Raw genomic sequence first — 22,316 nt, forward strand, 5'->3', positions numbered from 1 at the left:
TTGCCTATAACATATGGAAACAAAGAAAATGTGCAGGCAGTTGGGTAAGAGATTGTTCAGTGAGCCTTTGGAGGTACTCGGTAAGGTCAAAACTAAGGAGGATAATGAATGTATTCAGAAAATAAACTGGCCTAACGGCAGGTGGTGCAGGTCCATATGCCTCGCACAGAAGAGATGCTTACGAAGTTAGGAACTCTAAGTAGCTTGCAATGCAACCTGCCAATTGAGTGCACTCTTGTACTTGCATTTAGTGCACCTATGAGATTAAATTTTGGGATGAAAAATCCATTACATTCAATAGATCATGTGTTCTGTCCCAAGAAGACAGGAGATTATACTGTAGTGTACAACAGATCACATTATCACCTTTAATTAGATATGTCACAGATATATTCTTTATTTCAAAAGGCAGCCTTACTAGTTCAAGCTGAGGTGCTGATTTGTCATTTAATGGGGGAATTGGTGAGGCAAAATTCACACACAATTCCACCTTATGACAAAATACTTTCCTTGGGTTAGAAAGATAATGATGGAATTTCAATCCAAATTATAGCCAGGTATCCAAACCATTAATTGACTTCACCTCTAAGCAACTCCCAAAGCAGGGATTCTGTTTCCAAAGTTGTGAAGTTATAGTCAGCTGATTGAAGAAAGTACTGTTTTAGTCAGCCCTGATTACATCAAATAATTTGTTTTCCCTGCCATCTTTAACCTAACTTGCTTTGGTTCCAATGCCCCTGTCCGATGTAACCCTGTGAATGAATCTGTACGCAACGCTGCCTCCAACTAGTTGAAGGCAACCACAAAGCTTTGAGACCAGGTCACTTGATTGAAGAGTCTTTGCTTGAGGTCCATTATTAGTGTAGCTATTTACCCTCAAGCTAATGACACAAGAAATAACATACACCACAATGGAGAATTCATCAGATTGTGTAGTGTAAAGACTCCAAACTTATATGACACATGTTGAGTCTATTCAGAACATAATTCTCCTGGTCTTGGTTAACATTTATTCCTCAACTACCTAAAACATATTATCTGGTCATTCTCATTGCTGTTTGTGGGAGCGTGCTAACCGCAGCTTCATAGCTCCAGCGACCCGGGTTCAATTCTGGGTACTGCCTGTGCGGAGTTTGCAAGTTCTCCCTGTGTCTGCGTGGGTTTCCTCCGGGTGCTCCGGTTTCCTCCCACAAGCCAAAAGACTTGCAGGTTGGTAGGTAAATTGGCCATTATAAATTGCCCCTAGTATAGGTAGGTGGTAGGGAAATATAGGGACAGGTGGGGATGTGGTAGGAATATGGAATTAGTGTCGGATTACTATAAATGGGTGGTTGATGGTCGGCACAGACTCGGTGGGCCGAAGGGCCTGTTTCAGTGCTGTATCTCTTTAAAAAAAAAATATACATGCACTTTTTTTTGTTTTATATGTAAATTCAGTTTATGCAAAATGGGAGGGTGTTACAATGGAATGTAGCCTTACAGGGGTAAGTAAAGGACTCTCCCTCCCTTTCCTCTATTAAGATTCTCAAAATTCACCTCTTTAACCAAACTTTTGGTTATCCCCTCCAAACATTCCCTTCTGTGGCTTGGCATTCCTTTTTGTCTGAATACACCTCTGAAGCAATTTTAGATTTTTAATTTAAAGGCATCAGATGAATGCAAATTGTTAACTCAACACCTGAAGAATAACAATCGGTAACGTTGATTGGTAACGGCAGGTCTGATTTTTCAAGGCATAGCAGGCAACGTGATCTGAGGGGGGAGTAGGGATAGGAGAGAGGGGAAGTAATATGACTGACTGATTTATTTAGAGTCATAGAATCATTACAGCACTGAAGGAGGCCATTCGGCCCATCGAGTTCATGCCAGCTCTCTGTAGAGCAATTCAATCAGTCCCATTTCCCCACTGTATATCTGTAGTTCTAAAAGTTTACTTCCCTCAAGTGCCCATCCAATTTCCTTTTGAAATCATTGATTGTCTCTGCTTCCACCACCATTGTTGGCAGTGAGTTCCAGGTCATTATCACACACTGTATAAAAAAAATTTCTCATCTCTTGCCCAAAACCTTCAATCTGTGTCCTTTAGTCCTTGTACCATTAGCTAATGGGAACAGCTTTTCTTTGTCTACCTTATCTAAACCTGTCATAATCTTGTCTACTGCTATCAAATCTCCATGTTTCCTATTGCATTTGATCTAAACAGCAGGGATATATTATTAATTGTCAGACTACACTTGGAGTACTGTGCACAGTTGAGGTCTGCATACTACAAAAAGTACATATACTACATATTGAAGCACTAGAAAGGACTTTAAAGGATGTTAACCAGTACTCAGACAATGCAATTATTGGGAAACATTTAGCAGGCTGAGGCTGTTTTCTCTGAACGCAAGCAGTCCTGAGAGGTCTCTAAATTATGAAGGGTGCTTGATAGGGTTGGCATGGAGAAACTGGAACTCACCCACAAGTGGAAATAAACAAAGGACATATAGAAGTAAACAGCTGGAGACTCAAATGGAAAATTGATGCAGAATTTATGTATTTCAGACAGTTACTAACAGATCAAATAAAGATGATGGGATGAACTTCTTTACAGAGTAGTGAGAATGTGGTTAAAATTGATAGCATTGTTGCAATTCAGGGGAGGCTTTATTCATACACGAGGCAAAAGGGAATAGAGGGTTACAGAAGCAGAGTGGAAAGCCCCGGGATATCGCTGCAGGAGATCCTCAGGGTAGTGTTGTAGGCCCAACTATCTTCAGCTGCTTCATCAATGACCTCCTTCCATCATCAGAAGTGGGATGTTCACTGATCGTTGCATAGTGTTAGGTACCATTCGCAACTCCTCAGATACTGATGCACTCCATCTCCATATGCAGCAAGACCCGGACTTGCAGCAAGATTCAGTCTTGGGCTCATAAGTGGCAAATAACGTTCACAACACACAAGTGCCAGGCAATGACTATCTCCAACAAGAGAGAATGTAACCATCTTCCCTTGACATTCAACGGCATTACCATCGCTGAATCCCTCCCTATCAACATCCTGAGGGTTACCATTGACCAGAAACTGAACTGGAGTAACCATATAAATACTGTAGTTACAAGAGCAGGTCAGGAGCTTTGAATTCTGTGGCGTAACTCACCTCCTGACTCCCCAAAGCCTATCCACCATCTACAAGGCACAAGTCAGGAGTGTGATGGAATACTCTCCACTTGCCTGGATGAGTGCAGCTCCAACAACACTCCAGAAGCTTACCACCATCCAGGACAAAACAACCCCACCCACCACCATTCACTCCCTCTACTACTGGCGCACAGTGGCAGCAGCGTATACCATATACAAGATGCACTGCAGCAACTTGCCAAGGCTTCTTTGACAGCACCTTCCAAACCCATGACCTCTACCACCAAGAAGGATGAGGGCAGCAGACACATAGGAATACCACCATCTGCAAATTCCCCTCCAAGTCACACATTATCCTGACTTGGACGTTTATCGCCATTCCTTCACTGTCGCTGGGTCAAAAACTTGGAACTCCCTTCCTAACAGCACTGTGGGTGTACCTACCCCACATGGACTGCAGCAGTTCAAGAAGGCGGTTCACCACCACCTTCTCAAAGGAAATTAGGGATGGGAAACAAATGCTGGCCTTGCCAGCAATGCTCACATAAGAACTAGGAGCAGGAGTAGGCTCAGCCCCTCGAGCCTGCTCCGCCATTCAATATGATCATGGCTGATCTCATCTTGGCCTCAACTCCATTTTCCTGCCTGTGCTCCATAACCCTTCAACCCATTACTGATTGAAAATCTGTCTATCTCCTCCTTAAATTTACTCAATGTCCCGGCATCCACCGCACTCTGGGGTAGTGAATTCCACAGACTCACATCCCTTTGAGAAAAGTAATTTCACATCCCATGAAAGAATGAAATAAAGGTAATTCCAGTGGTAGGAAGCTCGTATGGAGTTTAAACAATGACATTGAATAGCCTGTTTTTGTGTCATAGTCATAGAGTTATACAGCACAAAAACAGACCCTTCGGCCCATCGTGGTGTAGATTCTATGTAATTCTATGAGCTCATTGATTTAATCGTAGATTTTAAGATTATATCAAACCTCCCATCCTTACCTGGTTTCATCTATATGCAACTCTAATCTCATATGATTGGTCTCTGAAGTGGCCTAGCAAGCCACTCTGTAGTACTAAATTATATAACCTTAAAATCTTACAACACAGAAAGGCCATTTGGCTCATCATGCCTGTGCAGGCTCTTTGAAAGAGCATAATTCACAAATGTTTGCTAGTCAATTGGTTCAATATCTTTAATTGACCAAACTAATTCTTTATGTCACACGATTATCTGCGATTAAATCAATGAGCTCATAGAATTACTACCAATTGGGAAGCAATGGAAAATCATTATATCCTAGCTAGGATGGATTACATTCATCATACATTACATCATATCAGGCAGGAGGTTCAGCTGAACATGCATACAGATTCAGTGAACTTTTCTGCTTGGGTGGATAATCCTTCTGTCTCGCTTACTTGGTCTGGAGTGGGAGTCTGAGATAGGTAGAGTTAGAAAGACTCCAGGCTGGGGCAAGAACACATGCAGTCTGTAACCAAGAAGTATGGGCCAGCTAATCCAAGGACAGTAAGTTTGTGAGATCTGCATAGAAGAGTGGTAAAGTCTATCAATGTCATCCTGAAACTCTTCCGTCCTTCAGGCACTTAAGTATCCCGCACCAGGATCCCCATCCCTTTACGACAAGGAACCCACCTCCAAGAGCTGCCGGCCAATCACAGGCAAACAAAAGCAAAACACTGTGGATGCTGGAAATCTGAAATAAAAACAAAGTGCTGGAAATACTCAGCAGGTCTGGCAGCATCTGTGGAGTGTGAAACAGAGTTAACTTTTCAGGTCTGTGACCTTTCATCAGAACTGGCAAAGGTCTATTACATTACTCAAAGCCTATTACATTTCTGACCTTTGGTAGTCTGATGAAAGGTCACAAACCTGAAACATTAACTCCATTTCTCTCTCCACAGCTGCTGCCAGACCTGCTGAGTATTTCCAGCACTTTCTGTTTTTATTTATCAAAAGAGAACAACCCCACCTTCTCCAATCTATCCACATAGCTGAAGTCCTTCATCCCTGCAACCATTCCCAGAAATCTTTTCTGCACCCTCTTCACATCCTTCCTAAAGTGCAATGCCCAGAACTGGGCACAATATTCCAGATGAAGCCAAAACAGTGGTTATGATCTGAAATTGTTGAACTCAAAGTTGAGTCTGAAAGACTGTAACAGCAACATCAAACAACAAATTGCATTTTTATGGTGCCTTTAACATAGTAATACATCCTAAGGCACTTCAGAGGAGCGTTATGAAAAAAAATTTGACACCGACCCGCATAAGGGGATATTAGAATTGGTGACTGAAAGCTTGAACAAGGACGTAGGTTTTACAAAGGGTCTTAAAGAGAAGAGAGAGCTAGAGAAGTGGAGAGGTTTAGGGAGGGAATTCCAGAGCTTAGGTCCTAGGCAGCTGAAGGCACGGCCAGCAACAGTTAAAATGGGGGATGTGCAAGAGGTCAGAATTGGAGGCTGCACAGATGAGGAGGGGTAAAGCATTGGAGGGATTTGAAAACCAGGATGAGAATTTCAAAATTGAAGTGTTGCTGGATTGGGAGACAATGTAGGGTGATGGGTGAACAGAAAGTAGTAAGTTAGGATATGGACAGCCGAGTTTTGGTTGAGCTCATGTTTATGTGGAGTGGAAGATGGTAGGCCAGTCTGAACAGCATTGGAATGGTAGGCTGGCCAGGACACCACTGGAGCAGTCAAGTCCAGTACAGTCTAGAGGCAACAAAGGCATAGATGAGAGTTTCAGCAGCAGAGGAACTGAGTCAGGCAAAGTCAGGCAATGTTAGAGATGGAAGTGGGCAGACTTAGTGGTTGGTATGTGGTCTGTGACCTTTCATCCGCACTTTAAGTGTAGTCACTGTTGTAATGTAGGAAACGAGGCAGCCAATTTGTGCACAGCAAGCTCCCCCAAACAGCAATGTGATATAAAACCAAAAAGTGCTGGAAATACTCAGCAGGTCTGGCAGCATCTGTGGAGAGAGAAGCAAAGTTAACATTTCAGGTCAGTGACCTTTCATCAGAATTGGCAAAGGTTAGAAATGTAATAGGTTTTAAGCAAATAATGTGGGGATGGGGCAAAAGAGATAAAATGGGATGGTGCTGATAGGCCAGAGGGTCACAGAGAATAACTGACAAGGAGGTCAAGGGGCAAAGGTAAAGACAAAGAGTGTGTTAATGGTGTGCAATGTGATAGCTGTCCAGATAATCTGCTTCATTGAATCATGGAATGGTTACAGCACAGGAGGTAGCCATTTGGCCCATCATGTCCATGCTGGCTGCCTGAAAGAGCAACTCACCTAGTCCCACTCCCTGTAGCTCGGCAAATTTTTCTCTTCAGATAATTGTCCAATTCTCTTTTGAAAGTCACGATTGAATCTGCCTCCATCACATCTCAGGCAGTGCATTCCAAATCCTAAACACCTGCTGCATAAATAGGTTTTTCCTCAAGTCGCTATTGCTTCTTTTGCCAATCACCTTTAAATTGGTGCCCTCTGGTTCTCAATCCTTCCGTCAACAGGAGCAGTTTCTCCCTATCTACTCTGTCCAGATCCCTCATGATTTTAAACAGCTCCGTCAAATCTCCTCTTAATCTTCTCTTCTCCAAGAAGAATGACCCAGTTTCTCCGTTCTATCCATGCAATTGAAATTCCTCATCCCTGGAACCACTTTCATAAAACTTTTCCACTGAGGCCAAACCAGTGTTTATAGAGGTTTATCGCAACTTCCTTATTTTTGTACACTATGCCCCGACTTATAAAGCCCAGGATCCTGTTTGCTTTATTAACTTCTTTCCCAACCCACCCTGCCACCTTCAATGATTTGTGCACAGATACCCCGAGGTCCCTCTGCTCCTGAACCCCTTTAGAATTGTATCCTTTATTTTATATTGTCTCTCCTTGATTTTCCTACCAAAATGAATCACTTCACACTTCTCTGCATAAAATTTCACCTATCACTTGTCTGCCCATTCTGCCAACCAGTCTATGTCCTTTTAATGTCTATCACTATCCTCCTCACAGTTCACAATACTTCTAAGTTTTGTCATCCACAAAAATTTTGAAATTGTACCCTGTACACCCAAGTCTAGGTCATTCATATATATCAAGAAAGCAGGGATCCCAACACAGACCCCTGAGGAACCCCATTATATACCTTCCACTAGCCTGAAAAACAACCGTTCACAACTACTCTGTTTTCTCTCACTCTGCCAATTTTGCATCCATGCTACTGTTTCGTCTATTCCATGGGCTCTAACTTTGCTGACAAGTCTGTTATATGCCACTTTGTCAAATGCCTTTTGGAAGTTCATGTACACCACATCAATAGCATTACTCTCATCAACCCTCTCTGTTACCTCTTGAATTTATCGCTATCCTCTTCACAGTTTACAATACTTGCAAGTGTTATATCATTTATAAATTTTTGAATTGTACCTCGTACACCCAAGTCTAGGTTATTAATATTTATCAGGAAAAGCAGGGGTCCTAAGACCGATCCCTAGGGAACCCTACTATATGCCTTCTCTCCTGTTTTTTTGTGATGTTGATTGAAGAATAAATATTGGCCAGGCCACCAGGGATAACTCCCCGCTCTTTTTCGAAATAGTGCCTTGAGAACTTTTACATCCACCCTGATGAGGGCAGACGGGACCTCAGTTTAACACGTTATCTGAATGATGGCATCTCCGACATTGCATTTATATAGTGCCCTTCATGGAACAAGGGGAAAGGGACAGTACCTGAGGAGAGGAAATAGTTAACAATATCAGCTAACATGGGAACAAGGAAGGTAAGTTGGGTGGCCAGCAGCTTAGTAGAAAATGGTTGAAGGAGCCAAAAGTGGGACTCATGGTGAGCTCCGCGTTACCAAGATGGGAGATCATCGAGCAACTAGAGAAAGGAGTGAGTTCCGGTTAGGGCAGGGGGAATGTTGGGGAATGTTAGGAAATGTTTAGCCTGGTGGCTCAGGGAAGGGAGGAAGTGGCAGAGCAGTAAAATGCCTAATAGAGAGACAAGGTGCTGTTCCACATGCTTGTGCTGAGCTTCATTGCAATAATGTCGGAGGGCAAGGACAGAATGGGAGTGGGATGGAGAAACAAAATGAAAGCTTAGGCGCATGCTTGCTGTCTGAATGGAGGCGTACAGAAAAGAGTTTGCCAATCTGCCTTTGGTCTCTGCAATGTGCAGCGAATACAGTACATTAAGTTAAAGAATTACAAGTAAATCACTGATGAAAGGTGATCAATCTGAAATATTAACTGTTCTTCTCTCCACAGATGCTGCTTGACCTGCTGAGTATTTCCAGCATTTTCTGTTTTTGTTTCACATGTAAATCACTGTTTCACCTGGAAGGAGTTTTTTTTGGTGGGGGATGTGGTGCTGGATAGTGAGAAGGGAAAGAAAAAAGAAAAAAGACTGCATTTATAGAGCACTTTATACCACTGCTGGAAGTCTCAAAGTGCTTTACAGCCAAAGACGTACTTTTGAATTAAAAACAGAAAATACTGGAAATACTCAGTAGGTCTGGCAGCATCTATGGAGAGAGAAACAGAATTAATGTTCCAAGTCTCTTATCTTTCATTAGTACTTGTAAAGTATAGTCACAATTGTAATGTAGCAGCCAATTTGGACAAAGCAATCTCCCACAAACAGCAATGTGATAATCTGTTTTTTGTGACAGTGATTGAGGGATAAATACTGGCCAGGACACCAGAGATAACTCCCCTTCTCTTTTTCAAAATACTGCTATGGGATTTTTTACATCTGCTCTGAGAGGACAGCGCTCCCTCAGTACTGTACTGGCAGTAGAACCACAGAAAAAATATGGCACAGAAAGAGGCCATTCAGCCCATCGTATCTGCGCTGGTTGAAAAAAAACTAGCTGCCCATTCTAATCCCACCTGCCAGCACCTGGTCCGCAGCCTTGCAGGTTACAGCGCTTCAGGTCAAGTTCAGGTACCTGTTAAATGAGTTGAGGGTTTTTGCCTCCACCACCGATCTGGGCTGCGCATTCCAGACACCGACCACCCTCTGAGTGAAAAAGTTTTTCCTCATGTCCCCCCTAATCATTCTACCAGTCATCTTAAATCTGTGCCCCCTGGTAATTGACCTCTCCGGAACCTTGTGACTCAGAGGCGGGAGTGCTACCCACTGAGTCACAACTGACACAAGAGTGGAGTTGAAATGGTTTTATATCGATAGTTCGTTGAAAACAATGGTGGAACGGTCACATCCAAGATGGCAGCTTGTGAATACGGTCTATCTGTCGCGCTCCTATTCGGTGAGAGCCAGAGTGCTTTCCGGCTGCCGGGCGTAACGAGCGAGGCGATTGGACGCGACCTTTCCCTTTACCCTCCTGAACCAATAGAAAATATCGTTGCATGAGGCAGGACACACAAAAAAAAGTTTTTGTGGGAAAGAGGGAGGCAAACTCCCAAGCGAATGCGTGCGCAGCCAGCAGCCCGTTCAGGGGAAAACCGCAGCGAGTGAAGAAAAGGATTTTTTTTTTAAAAAAAAGAAGGAAAACAAAAAAAAAGCCGCGAAACCCGAGATCGAAAGAGAAAAAAATAATCGAGTTACCTGAAGGGGGCCAGACAGACACGGGGCGACTGGAAACCGCCGCCATCATCCTCCTTCTTCCGAACTCGACCTTCCTTCCCCTCACAACAACAAACATAATCAATGCTTCGTTACAGCCGGGGGTAAGATCCACTTTCTTCAATGCGTTTCACTATATATATATATATATGGTATAGAAAACAACTAAGACATTTAATGAATCCGTCAAACGGCTCTTCTGTCGCGTGTCCGCCGCCAACGGCTTCGCTTTACCAGAATGTTCCGCCAGGCGTGCGCTCTTCGCTCGCGGGCTTCAGCCGTTAACGGACGCTCTATTACCTCAGGTTTTGATTTTTTTTGGAAAATTATTTCCGAAACTTTTTTTATTTATCAATATACGTAAAGTTGTGGTGTTCAAGGTTTTTTTAAAAAAAATCCTTTTACTTCACCCCCCTTCCCCTCTCAGGCCGGGTCTTCATCCGACTTGAAGCCGCTTATCTTCCTTCCCATTCCCAGGGAATCGGCCGGGCCTAACCGGGACTTTGTGCTTGTGATGTTTTTCGTAACTGTCCATTGAGCTGGTCTTTTTTTTTTAAAAAAAAGGAAGGGGTAGCGGTAGGTGGCCAAGGCCGTGCAGTTGCGGCCTAGTACTCGGGCTTCAGGGGGTTGAGGGAGAAGGGACCAAGGTGGTCCCTTCGTTCCCCCTGTCCCCCTCTTTCCTCCCGAGGTTGAATAATCCGCCCCCTCCCCCCTTTTCTCTCGGCCCGCATTTTAGCGGTTATTAATGTTCAAATGGTGATAGAGGGGAAAGGGCTGTGAGCGTCACTTTAAAACGTGCGGGACATGTGCAACTTCTTGCAGGAGAGGAGGAGGCAGGGCAGCAACTGCTGTCTCGGAGTTTATGTTAAAAGAAATTCTCCTAGGACGTCTGTCTAAGCTACAGCTGCTGGGGATTCCAAGCTAGTTCTTCGCTATTCTTCAGTCGGTAGGATTTCAGGTGATAAGTCTCTCTGATTACATTTGTTGTCATGATCAGGTTCTATTCTCGTTGGTTCTTATACAATTTTCTACCCCTCGGCATAGGTGTTAGTTATTCTGAGTGAAAAGGACGTTTTTGTGTGTGTGTACTTCACAGAAGCATTATCTAATAAAATTTGAGCGTGGCCACATGGGATCTTAGGACAGGTGACCAACGTAGGTTTTAAGGAGCTTATTAAAGGAACATCGAGAGGTGAAGCGGTTTAGTAGGAAATTTCAGAGTTTGGGAGCTAGACAGTTGAAGGCATGCTGCCAGTGGTGGGACAAAGCAAACCAGGAATGCAATACGCAAGAGGTCAGAATCCTTCCCATTACATTTCAGCTATTAGCCTTGCAGGCAAAAACAGGCCATCTTCTAGAGGTGGGTTTAAGTGGTGACCATCTGATAATCAAGCCATTTCAACCTTCATTGATATCCACACATCCATGCACAGTCACTAGAGTTATCAGGAGTCCTTGTCAATATTTAACTTCCTTGTCTTTTACTAGCCCCAGCCCAGAGAAAGAAAGCATTTAAAAAATAAACCTGTACCTTAGGCACTTGAGGTAACTTAGCTTTGGTCTAACCTTTTCCTGCTCTATGTTTCTAAGCTTTAAAATTCATCAATTTTACATTCAGTTAAATTTTGTTGTGTGAAGGCTGATAAGTAACCAGTTATTTCAGAGGTGAAACCAGAAAATGCTGGAAATATTCAGGTCGGGCAGCATCAGTGGAGAGAGAAACAGAGTTAACGTTACATGTTGACTTTCATTCCTGAAACGTTAACTCTGTTTCAATTTCTGTAGATGCTGCCAGACCTGTTGAATATTTCCAGCATTTTCTGTTTATATTTCAGATTTGCAGCATCCACAGTATTTTGTTTTTGTGTTATTTCAGAGTATAATTTGTTGCTGGACTTGCTGTCTATTTTAAGATCTCTATTGTTGGGCTCCGGTTGTTCACTGAAATTAAGCAACAGTTCACAAAAATGTTTTCCTGGGCTGTTGGTTGATAGTGAAGCCTGCCTGTAAACTTCTGATGAAACAGTGATGACCTGTATTAGCAATTGTGCAGGGATGAGAGCAGTTCTTTGTTCTGTTTTCCTGCTCTTGATCCTACAACTCTGATGTCTTGAAATTTCATCACCCAGAGAGTGGTGAGCCTGTGGAATTCGCTACCACAGAAAGCAGTTGAGGCCAAAACATTGTATGTTTTCAAGAAGGAGTTAGATATTGCTCTTGGGTCTAAAGGGATCAAAGGGTATGGGGTGAAAGTGGGAACTGGTGACTGAGTTGGATGATCAGCCATGATCATAATGCATGGCGGAGCAGGTTCAAAGGGCCAAATGACCTACTCCTGCTCCTATTTTCTATGTTTCTATGAAATCAGTTGACTTTTATTGAAGAACTTTTATCAGACCAACATGTATTTGAACTGGAATGTGCTGTCAGACCTGCTGCATATTTCCAGCACTTTGTTTTTATTTCAGATTTCCAGCATCTGCAGTATTTTGCTTTTATTTATGTATTTGAACTGGTATTGATGGTGCCATTTTTTTAACTTGTGAAGGCTATGAAAATCATGTTTGACTATAGTTTCCAGTGTAGAATCTTATTCTGTTTCTGGTACTGGCATCCCAGTAACAACAGTTAGAATTTGTATTTGTATATGCCTTTTAGAACATCCCAAAGCACTTTAGCCAATGAAGCACTTCTGAAATGTAGCTACTGTTATAATGTCTGGAAAGTTGGCAGCAATGTTCCACAAACAGCAGGGACTAAGCTGTTTTAATAATGTTGGTTATGGGATAAATCTTGCGCAGGACACCAGGGAGGACTTCCCTGCTAGTCTTGGGATAGTGTCATGGGATCTTTTACCACCATCTGAGAGCAGATGGAGCCTTGGTTTAACATCTCATCCAAAATACAGCACCTTCAACAATGCAGCACTCCCTGCACTAAAGTGCCATCTTAAATTATGTGCTTAAGTCTCCAAAGTGGGGCTTAAACCCACGTCCTTCTGATTCAGGTGAGAGTGCTACCACTGAATCAAGGCTGGCACTAACTCTTTTTATCTTGGCGGTTGTTCCTCTCCAGGAACCAGTCTAGTGAACCTTTGCAAATATATCCTTCCTTAGATATGGAGACCAAAACTGGCACAGTACGTCAGGTGAGGTCTCAGCAAAACCCTGTACAATTGTAGCAAGACGTCCTTATTCTTAGAGGCCAACATGCTTTTCCTAATTGCTTGCTGTATATGCATGCTAACTTTGTGCTCAATGTATGAGTACGCTCAAGCCTCTCTGAACATCATATAAAAGCTTCATGCGTTTTTTTTTTAAAAATCTGCTTTTCCATTCTTGCTATAGGATCTGCCTCATTTATATTGCAAGGCTGATTTTCTAGCTGCAGAACTTCTCCAATGGCTGGTAATGTCTCTCCTGTGCAACAGTATGAAAGCTGTGGGGTATATTTTCCAGTTCCAGTGAGCGACCGAAAATACAGGCTCGGGTCCATATGGCTGGACATGCGCCACTCCTTACCCCTTTTTAGATCGTTCTAAAGTGATCTTCTGAAAATAAATGAGTGCAATTTTCCATCCATTTAAGACAGGTTTGTGGGTGCTGGAATTCTTAAAGGTTCGAGGGGCAGGGTAACTTTTGAAAAATGTTCCACTTTAAATTAAGCTGATAGAATAAATCATAGAATGGTGACAGCACAGAAAGGGGCTATTCAGTCCATCGTGTCTGTGCCAGCTCTCTGCAAGAGCAGCTCAGCTAGCCCCACTGCTCACCCCTTTCCTCATAGCCTTGCAAATTTTCTCTTTTCAGGTGCTTATCTAATTCTGTTTTGAAAGTCATGATTGAATCTGCCTCCAGCCCACTCTCAGGCAATGCTTTTTGTACTTTTCATGAAAAAATTCACTTTGAAAAACAAAACTAAATTATTGAAATATGCAATGTTTGTGGTATCAAAAATACCTTAATTGCTTTCTAATTCGCTCGAACCCCAATTTTAAGATTTCAGCAGGCCCAACAGAACTGAAAAAGTAGGGGTGAAATGTAAAAGGAGCTCCTACAAATAAAAGTTAATAATTCTCAGGACAAAATGTCATCTAAATGAGCAATCCTGTGGTGTACAGTAAGCTAAGTTAATACTGTGCAGTCAGCTGCAAGGACACCTGTACTATAGCACAACATCGGCAGTACTGATCCAGGTCACTTTCTGCCTCAAAATATTTGTTAACATCAGACATTTAATATTTGTTAGCGGTGGTTAAGTGATTCTCAACATTGTCTAATTTATTTTGCATTAATGATGTAAAAATCAGTGAGGGATACAGATAGGGGCAATGTATTAAATCAAATGAGTTCCCAAAACTGGCAAATAATTTTCAAATACTTTTTGGTATACTGAATTCAGAAACAGAATATAACCTTTTTGTATGAGGCTATCCCTTCAGTTATCATCTTTCTATATTGTCACTTCAAACTTCAATCTGGGTGGTTGATCTAGTATTGCTACAGAGTTGTCACTGGGATTTTGGTAACGTACAATTGTGTGTGTACTGGCTAGTGTGAAGTGCTGCCAACTTTGAGACTTTTTTTCCCCCTTTATACTTTGTCATTTGGTAGTATGGAACTTGAGTATTGCTAAAAATAGAGACATTTTGTTGAAGCTTTTTGTTTTGCACTCATCAGGACAATTTGTAAGAATACCAATGTAAGGGAAAACAACAAATTTATTATACTGTGTAAGAGGAGAGTGCTGATTGGTTGGTAGATGCTTTGCCATGGAGAATGCACTGACAGTTAACTGTCACCATAAACTGGCGCATTCCCCATGCAAATGTTTCAAGGACTCCCTGAAGAAGTCCCTCTTTGTGTGCCACATCGACCATTGTCAGTGGGAAGCGCAGGCCATAGATTGTGATGCCTGGAGATACTATATCCGGAGGACTGCAGACATCTTTGAGACTGAGCGAAGAACCAGCATGAAAGAGAAAAGGAGGAGAAGGAGAGATCCATTTGCCCCCAGCAGTGACTACACCTTCATTTGTACTCACTGAGAGAATCTGCCGGTCACGGATAGGTCTGACTAGCCACCAGCGGGCCTGCAATTGATGAGTACAACCTTTCCAAAATCTTCGTCTGGGAAGAAATGCCAAAGAAAGAAGAGAAGGTATTCTTGCGAATTGTCCTGATGAGTACAAGACGAAAAGCTTCAACAAAACGTCCCTTTATACTTTTTTTTTTTCATTTTTCCTCTCATTTAATTTTCTTTCTCATATGTTTGCACACATTTCTCTATCATTTGTAATAATTCTATCTACCCACCCACAATCATACCCACATTGACCCTGAGTCGAGATACTAACACCATATCCTCTCCATCACAAAGACTGCCTACTTCTACCTATAGCAACTCCTGTGTGCCCCTCCTTCAGCTTATCTGCTGCTGAAACCCTCAACCAAGCCATTGCTACATCCAAACTTGACTTTCCGATGCTCTCTTGGCTGCCCTACCATCCTCCACCCTCTAAACTGTTCTGAAACTGCTCATATCCAATCCCACACCAGTCCCACTTGCCCAGTACCTCTGTATTATTGGTCTATAGAACATAGAACAGTACAGCACAGTACAGGCCCTTCGGCCCACAATGTTGTGCCGAACCTTTAACCTACTCTAAGATCAAACTACCTACATACCCTTCATTCTACTATCATCCATGTACCTATCCAAGAGTCACTTAAATGTCCCTAATGTATCTGCTTCTACTACCACCGCTGGCAGTGCATTCCACGCACCCACCACTCTCTGTGTAAAGAACCTACCTCTGACATCTCCCCGAAACCTTCCTCCAATCACCTTAAAATTATGCCCCCTGGTGATCGCCCTTTCCGCCCTGGGAAAAAGTCTCTGGCTATCCACACTATCTATGCCTCTCATCATCTTGTACCCCTCTATCAAGTCACCTCTCATCCTTCTTCGTTCCAATGAGAAAAGCCCTAGCACCCTCAACCTTTCTTCGTAAGACATGCCCTCCAGTCCAGGCAGCATCCTGGTAAGTCTCCTCTGCACCCTCTGTAAAGCTTCCACATCCTTCCTATAATGAGGCAACCAGAACTGAACACAATATTCCAAGTGCGGTCTAACCAGGGCCTTATAGAGCTGCAGCAGAACCTCGCGGCTCTTAAACTCAATCCCTGCTAATGAAAGTCAACACACTATACGCCTTCTTAACAACCCTATCAACTTGGGTGGCAACTTTGAGCGATCTATGGACATGGACCCCAAGATCTATATTAGGTTATACCACCTCATTTAAAATTTTCAAATTTGTTTTTAAATCCCTCCTTCTGCATCCTTCTCCTTCCTCACCCCAAGAGTATTAAGCACATTAGTGATGTGTAGTGTTGCAATATAGCATGTTTGGCTTAGTTATGCTTAATGTGTCCCCCGGTAATTCAAAACTTTAAGCCATTTATAAAGTTTCAGAAAGTGCGGTCTAAAGAAGTTTGTACTTTCTAGTGGAATAAATCATTTACATTTCACTTATTAATGTCTTGTTTGTGGGGCTATGTCATATATTCTTGGTCACTGTAATTGGATCAGTATAACTGGATAAAATGCACTTTCAGATTGAATGATGGAAAGGAATAACAGCATCCTCACGAGCTATTGGTTCAAATATAAATTTATGTAGAACTTGCATAGTTTGGTCTGTTGTCTTCAGTCTCATGCCATGTGTGCAAGAGAGAAAGATTAGAATATTGTAAATTGGTGGGTTTTCCATAATCTTCATTCATTGAAATAGCAGTGTGGCCTCCCTCCAGGACCTGAGCACATATTGTATACTCCTGCAGTGCTGAGGAAGTTCTGCATTATTGAAGTTGCTCTTTGGATGTAATGTTAAACTAAGGTTGTCTGCCCATAATTCGATTTGGATATTAAAGATCCCAAATATGAAGAAAAATGAAGTTTTTGTTCTGGCTAAAATTTTCTCCTTCAGCTAACTGCCAGAAACAGATTAACTGGTTACCCATTATGCTATTGTGGGCTCTTGCCATGTGCAAAATAGTTTCCAGATTTATCAGCATACCAGCCACGGCACTTGAAAATTATTCATTGTATGTATGTGAAATGCTTCAGATATTTCTGAAAGATATAATGTGCTTTATAAAACCAAGTCTTTATTTCCTCTTATTAATTGGTATTCAGTCTTGAGGTCTGTAATCTTATCAAATTCCTCAAAAGTTGCTGATAATATTGATCCCTTTTGAAATACCCAAAAACATGATAAGCAAGTTTCAATGGGGCTAAGATTCTCCCTATTTGTGCCAAATAACTGCAACCCAGTGCTTTAATGGGTAGGGTAGTCACAGCTGAACAAGCAGTGCAGAACTTTCCTATATCTCAACAGCTGGTAATTTTAGTTGGTTAAACTCCCAATGGTGCCTCCGCACATTTGAGATGGGATCTCCCTAGGGTTGACTGTTGCCAAACTGTCCCGAGATCTAAGCTTAGTAAGTTGTTATTGAATAAACATGCAATGTTAGAAGCAGTGGTAGTGGGAAAGATTAAACTGGGGCTGGTATTATCTGCTAACATAATGTACTTGGAGAGGTAAGTTGACTGTATTGCAGTCTGTCTGGGACAAATGAACGTAACACAAGGAATAGCAGCAAGAGTAGACCATATGGCCCATCGAACCTGCCCTGCCATTCAGTATGATCATGGCTGATCTTAGGCTTCAACTCCACTTTCCTGCCCGCTCCCCATATCCTTTGATTTTCTGAGACATCAAAAATCTGTCTGTCTCGGCCTTAAATATATTTGATGATAGAGCATCGACAGCCCTCTGGGGTACAGAATTATAAAGATTCACAACCCTTTGAGAAGAAATTTCTTCTTGTCTCAGTCCTCAATGATTGGCCCCTTATCCTGAGACTCTGCTCCCATAATCCAGATTCCCCAGCCTGGGGAAACAACCTCTGTGTCTACCCTGTCAAGCCCCTTCAGAGTCTTGTATCTTTTAATGAGATTACCTCTTATTCTTCTAAACTGCAACTAATATAGACACAATTTACTTAGCCGCTCATAGGACAAGCCTGTCTTCCCAGGGACCAATCTAGAGAACTTTTGCTACCTCCAATGCAAGTATATCCCTCCTTAAATATGGAGACCAGAACTGTGCACAGTACTGCAGGTGTGGTCTCACAAAAGCCCTATAAGATTGTTGCAAGACCTCTTTATTCTTGTACTCCAGTCCCCTTACAGTAAAGGCCAACATGCCATTTGCTTTCCTAATTGCTTGCTGTACCCACATGCTAACTTTGTGTTCCTTGTGCAAGTACACCCAAGACTCTGTACATCAACTTTTACAAGTTTCACGCCTTTTTAAAAAAAATTCTGCTCTTCTGTTGCTGCCAAATTGAATAATGTTACACTTCCCCATATTATACTCCATCTGCCACCTTGTTGCTCACTCACGTACCTCGTCTGTATCTCTTTGCAGCCTATTTTTGTCTGCCTCACAGCTTACATTCCCACCTAGCTTTTTATCATCAGAAAACTTAGATGCATTACTCTCTGGTGTCTTTGTCTTAGTTGTTAGAGAAAACTCCAAGCCTGTTTGTGAAGAAGACACCGAGACTCGGATGCTTTGGTGTAGATTGTTTATTGCTTGTCACAGAGCTTACTTCTGATCTCCAAACACCACCACCAGCCAGTGCTGGCTGGCTCTTTATGTATGCACACTTGAATACAATTAACTAATTAATACCCAACACCTGTTCATCCTATAATCTTGAACTACCAGGTATTTATCATCCATTAACAGAACTTCAGACCCTAACATTAGTCATTGATCTAGATTGTAAATAGCTGAGGCCCTAGCACCGATCCTTGCGGCACTTCACTAGTTCCAGCCTGCCGACTTGAAAACACCCTAATTATCCCTACTCTTTGCTGCTTGTCTGTTAACAGATCCTCTATTCTTGCTAATATGTTACCCCACCACCCCCCCCCCAACTCCGTGAGTCCTTATCTTGCATATTAACCTTTTGTGTAGCACCTTATCACATGCTTTTGCAAATCCAAGTATACTATATCTACTGGTTCCCCTTTATCTACCGTACATGATTTCCCTTTTGTAAAATCATGTCTGATCATTCTATGATTTTTCGGAGGGAATTGTTAAGACTTCTTATGCTTCCCCACACCTTCGCCCTAGACCTGAAATCACATCTTTCTCTAGTTTCCTATTTCCCCTCATGCTCTCTCCTTGCCTATCTTGTCCATGAGCCCACCTCCTGTTCCTTCAATCCTATTCCCACTAAACTGCCGATCATTCAACTTCCCCTCCTGGCCCCCATGTTAGCCTATATTATAAACTGTTCTCTCTCGTAACGTGTTGTCTCTCTCTCTCTCTAAATCTGCCATCAAAGTCCTTGAACGTTTTGTTGCCTCACAAATCAGTTTTCATCTTCCAGGAACTCCATGTTCGAATCCCTCCAATCAGGTTTCCGCCTGGCCACAGTATCAAAACAGCTTTCCTCAAAGTCACAAATGACATCCTATGTGACTGTGACAAAGGCAGACTTTCCCTTTTCGTCGTTCTTAACCTAGGGATCTACCCTAGAATACTGAGGGAGGCAAGGGAAGAAATTGCTGGGGCCTTGACAGAAATCTTTGCATCCTTATTGGCTACAGGTGAGGTCCCAGAGGACTGGAGAATAGCCAATGTTGTTCCTTTGTTTAAGAAGGGTGGTAAGGAAATTATAGGCCGGTGAGTCTTACGTTAGTGGTAGGGAAACTATGAAAGAGGATTCTTCGGGACAGGATTTACTCCCATTTGGAAACAAACGAACTTATTAGTGAGAGACAGCATGGTTTTGTGAAGGGGAGGTTGTGTCTTACTAATTTGATTGAGTTTTTTGAGGAAGTGACGAAGATGATTGATGAGGGAAGGGCGGTGGATGTTGTCTATATGGACTTTAGTAAAGCCTTTGACAAGGTCCCGCATGGCAGACTGGTGCAAAAGGTGAAGTCACACGGGATCAGAGGTGAGCTGGCAAGATGGATACAGAACTGGCTCAGTCACAGAAGACAGAGGGTAACAGTGGATGGGTGTTTTTCTGAATGGAGGGATGTGACTAGTGGTGTTCCGCAGGGATCAGTGCTGGGACCTTTGCTGTTTGTAGTATATATAAATGATTTGGAGGAAAATAGCTGGTATGATTAGTAAGTTTGCGGACGACACAAACGTTGGTGGAGTTGCGGATAATGATGAGGATTGTCAGAGGATACAGCAGGATATCGATCGGTTGGAGACTTGGGCGGAGAAATGGCTGATGGAGTTTAATCCGGACAAATGTGAGGTAATACATTTTGGAAGGTCTAATGCAGGTGGGAGGTATACAGTAAATGGCAGAACCCTTAGGAGTATTGACAGGCAAAGAGATCTGGGCGTACAGGTCCACAGGTCACAAAGTGGCAACGCAGGTGGATAAGGTAGTCAAGAAGGTATACGGCATGCTTGCCTTCATCGGTTGGGGCACAGAGTATAAAAATTGGCAAGTCATGTTGCAGCTGTACAGAAACTTAGTTAGGCCACACTTAGAATATTGCGTGCAATTCTGGTCACCACACTACTAGAAGGACGTGGAGGCTTTGGAGAGGGTACAGAGGAGGTTTACCAGGATGTTGCCTGGTCTGGAGGGCATTAGCTATGAGGAGAGGTTGGAAAAACTTGGATTGTTTTCACTGGAACGACGGAGGTGGAGGGACGACATGATAGAGGTTTACAAAGTTATGAGCGGCATGGACAGAGTGGATAGTCAGAAGCTTTTTCCCAGGGTGGAAGAATCAGTTACTAGGGGACATAGGTTTAAGGTGCGAGGGGCAAAGTTTAGAGGGGATGTGCGGGGCAAGTTTTTTTTTACACAGAGGGTGGTGAGTGCCTGGAACTTGCTGCCAGGGGAGGTGGTGGAAGCAGATACGATAGCGACGTTTAAGAGACATCTTCAGAAATATATGAATAGGAAGGGAATAGAGGGGTATGGGCCCCGGAAGTGCAGAAGGTGTTAGTTTCGGCAGGCATCGAGATCGGCGCAGGCTTGGAGGGCCGAATGGCCTGTTACTGTGCTGTACTGTTCTTTGTTCTGTCTGTAGCCTTTGACGTGGTTGACGACACCATTCTCCTCCATTGCCTGTCCATTGTTGTCCAGTTGGGTGGGATTGCTGTCACTTGGTTCCATTCTTATCTATCTAATCGTAGCCAGTAAATCACTTGCAATGGTTTCCCTTCTGCTCCCACACTGTTACCTCCAATGTCCCCCAAATATCTATCCTTGGACTCTTACCATTTCTCGTCTACGTGCTGCCCCTCAGCGAGATCGTCCGAATGCACAGCGTTAGTTTTCATGTGTATGCTGGTGACATTCAGCTCTACCTTACCACCATTTCTATCAACTCCTCCGCTGTTGCTAAATTATTGGACTACTTATCCGACATCCAGTATTGGATGAGCAGAAGTTTCCTCCAATTAAATATTGGGAAGACTGAAGCCATTATTTTCAGTTCCTGCTCCAAACTCTGGTCTCTAGCTACTGACTCCATCTCCCTCCTTGGCAACACTCTGAGATTGAACCACTCTGTTCAAAACCTTGGTATCACATTTGACGCCGAAATAAGCTTCTGACCTCATATTCGTGCCATCACTCGGACTGCCTATTTCCACCTATGTAACTTCACCCCTGTCTCAGCTCATCTGCTGAAATCCTCATTCATGACTTCGTTACCTCTGGACTTGACTATTGCGATGCCCTCCTGGCTGGTTTTCCACATTCTACTCTGTAAACTTGGGGTCATCCAAAACTTTGCTACCCGTGTCTTAACTTGCACAAGTCTTGTTTCCCTATCCACCCTGTGCGCACTGACCTACATTGGCTCTCGGTCAAGCAATGTCTTGATTTTAAAATTCTCATCCTCGTTTTCAAATCCCTCCATGGCCTTGCCCCTCCCTATCTCTCTAATCTCCTCTAGCCCCAGAACCCCTCTGAGATACCTGCGCTCCTCTAATTCTGGCCCTGATTTTTAATCGTTCCATCTTTGGTGGCTGTACCTTCAGTTGTCTAGGCCCTGTGCTCTGGAGTTCTCTGCTTGCATATTTCCACCTCGCTTTTCCCCTTTAAGGTACTCCTTAAAACTTCCCTCTTTGACCAAGCTTTTGGTCATTTGACCTAATATCTCCTTTTGTGGCTCGGTGTTATAATGTTCCTGTGAAGCACCTTGGGATGTTTTATTGCATGAAAGGTGCTATATAAATGTAATAAAAACAAGAAATGCTGGAAATACTGAGCAGGTCTGGCAGCATCTGTGGAGAGAGAAGCAGAGTTAACGTTTCAGGTCATGAAACGTTGACTCTGCTTCTCTCTCCACAGATGCTGCCAGACCTGCTGAGTATTTCTAGCATTTCTTGTTTTTATTTCAGATTTCCAGCATCTGCAGTATTTTGGTTCCATATAAATGTAAGTTGTTTTTGTTGGGAATTTTGGAAACTAATAATCAATGTATCCACTATCAC

At 42.9% G+C, this 22,316-nt stretch overlaps 1 protein-coding gene across 6 annotated transcripts in view; it reads left to right on the forward strand.

Annotated features, from left to right (window-relative positions):
- Positions 1 to 9,569: 9,569 nt before the first annotated feature.
- The window catches only part of dicer1 (dicer 1, ribonuclease type III), a 214,083-nt gene continuing 201,336 nt past the window's right edge, over positions 9,570 to 22,316 (forward strand). For 4 of the 6 annotated variants that reach the window (XR_010975645.1, XM_068038526.1, XM_068038531.1 and 1 more), the window contains exon 1: positions 9,570 to 9,852. The gene's annotated coding sequence lies outside the window, so the exon portion shown is untranslated. Of the gene's footprint in view, positions 9,853 to 10,033; positions 10,054 to 10,685; positions 10,707 to 22,316 lie in introns of those variants that run through there. The other 2 variants (XM_068038528.1, XM_068038527.1) reach the window with 2 other exon arrangements.

The sequence above is a fragment of the Heterodontus francisci genome, chromosome 9 (assembly GCF_036365525.1).
Source record: "Heterodontus francisci isolate sHetFra1 chromosome 9, sHetFra1.hap1, whole genome shotgun sequence".
NCBI classification, from domain to species: domain Eukaryota; kingdom Metazoa; phylum Chordata; class Chondrichthyes; order Heterodontiformes; family Heterodontidae; genus Heterodontus; species Heterodontus francisci.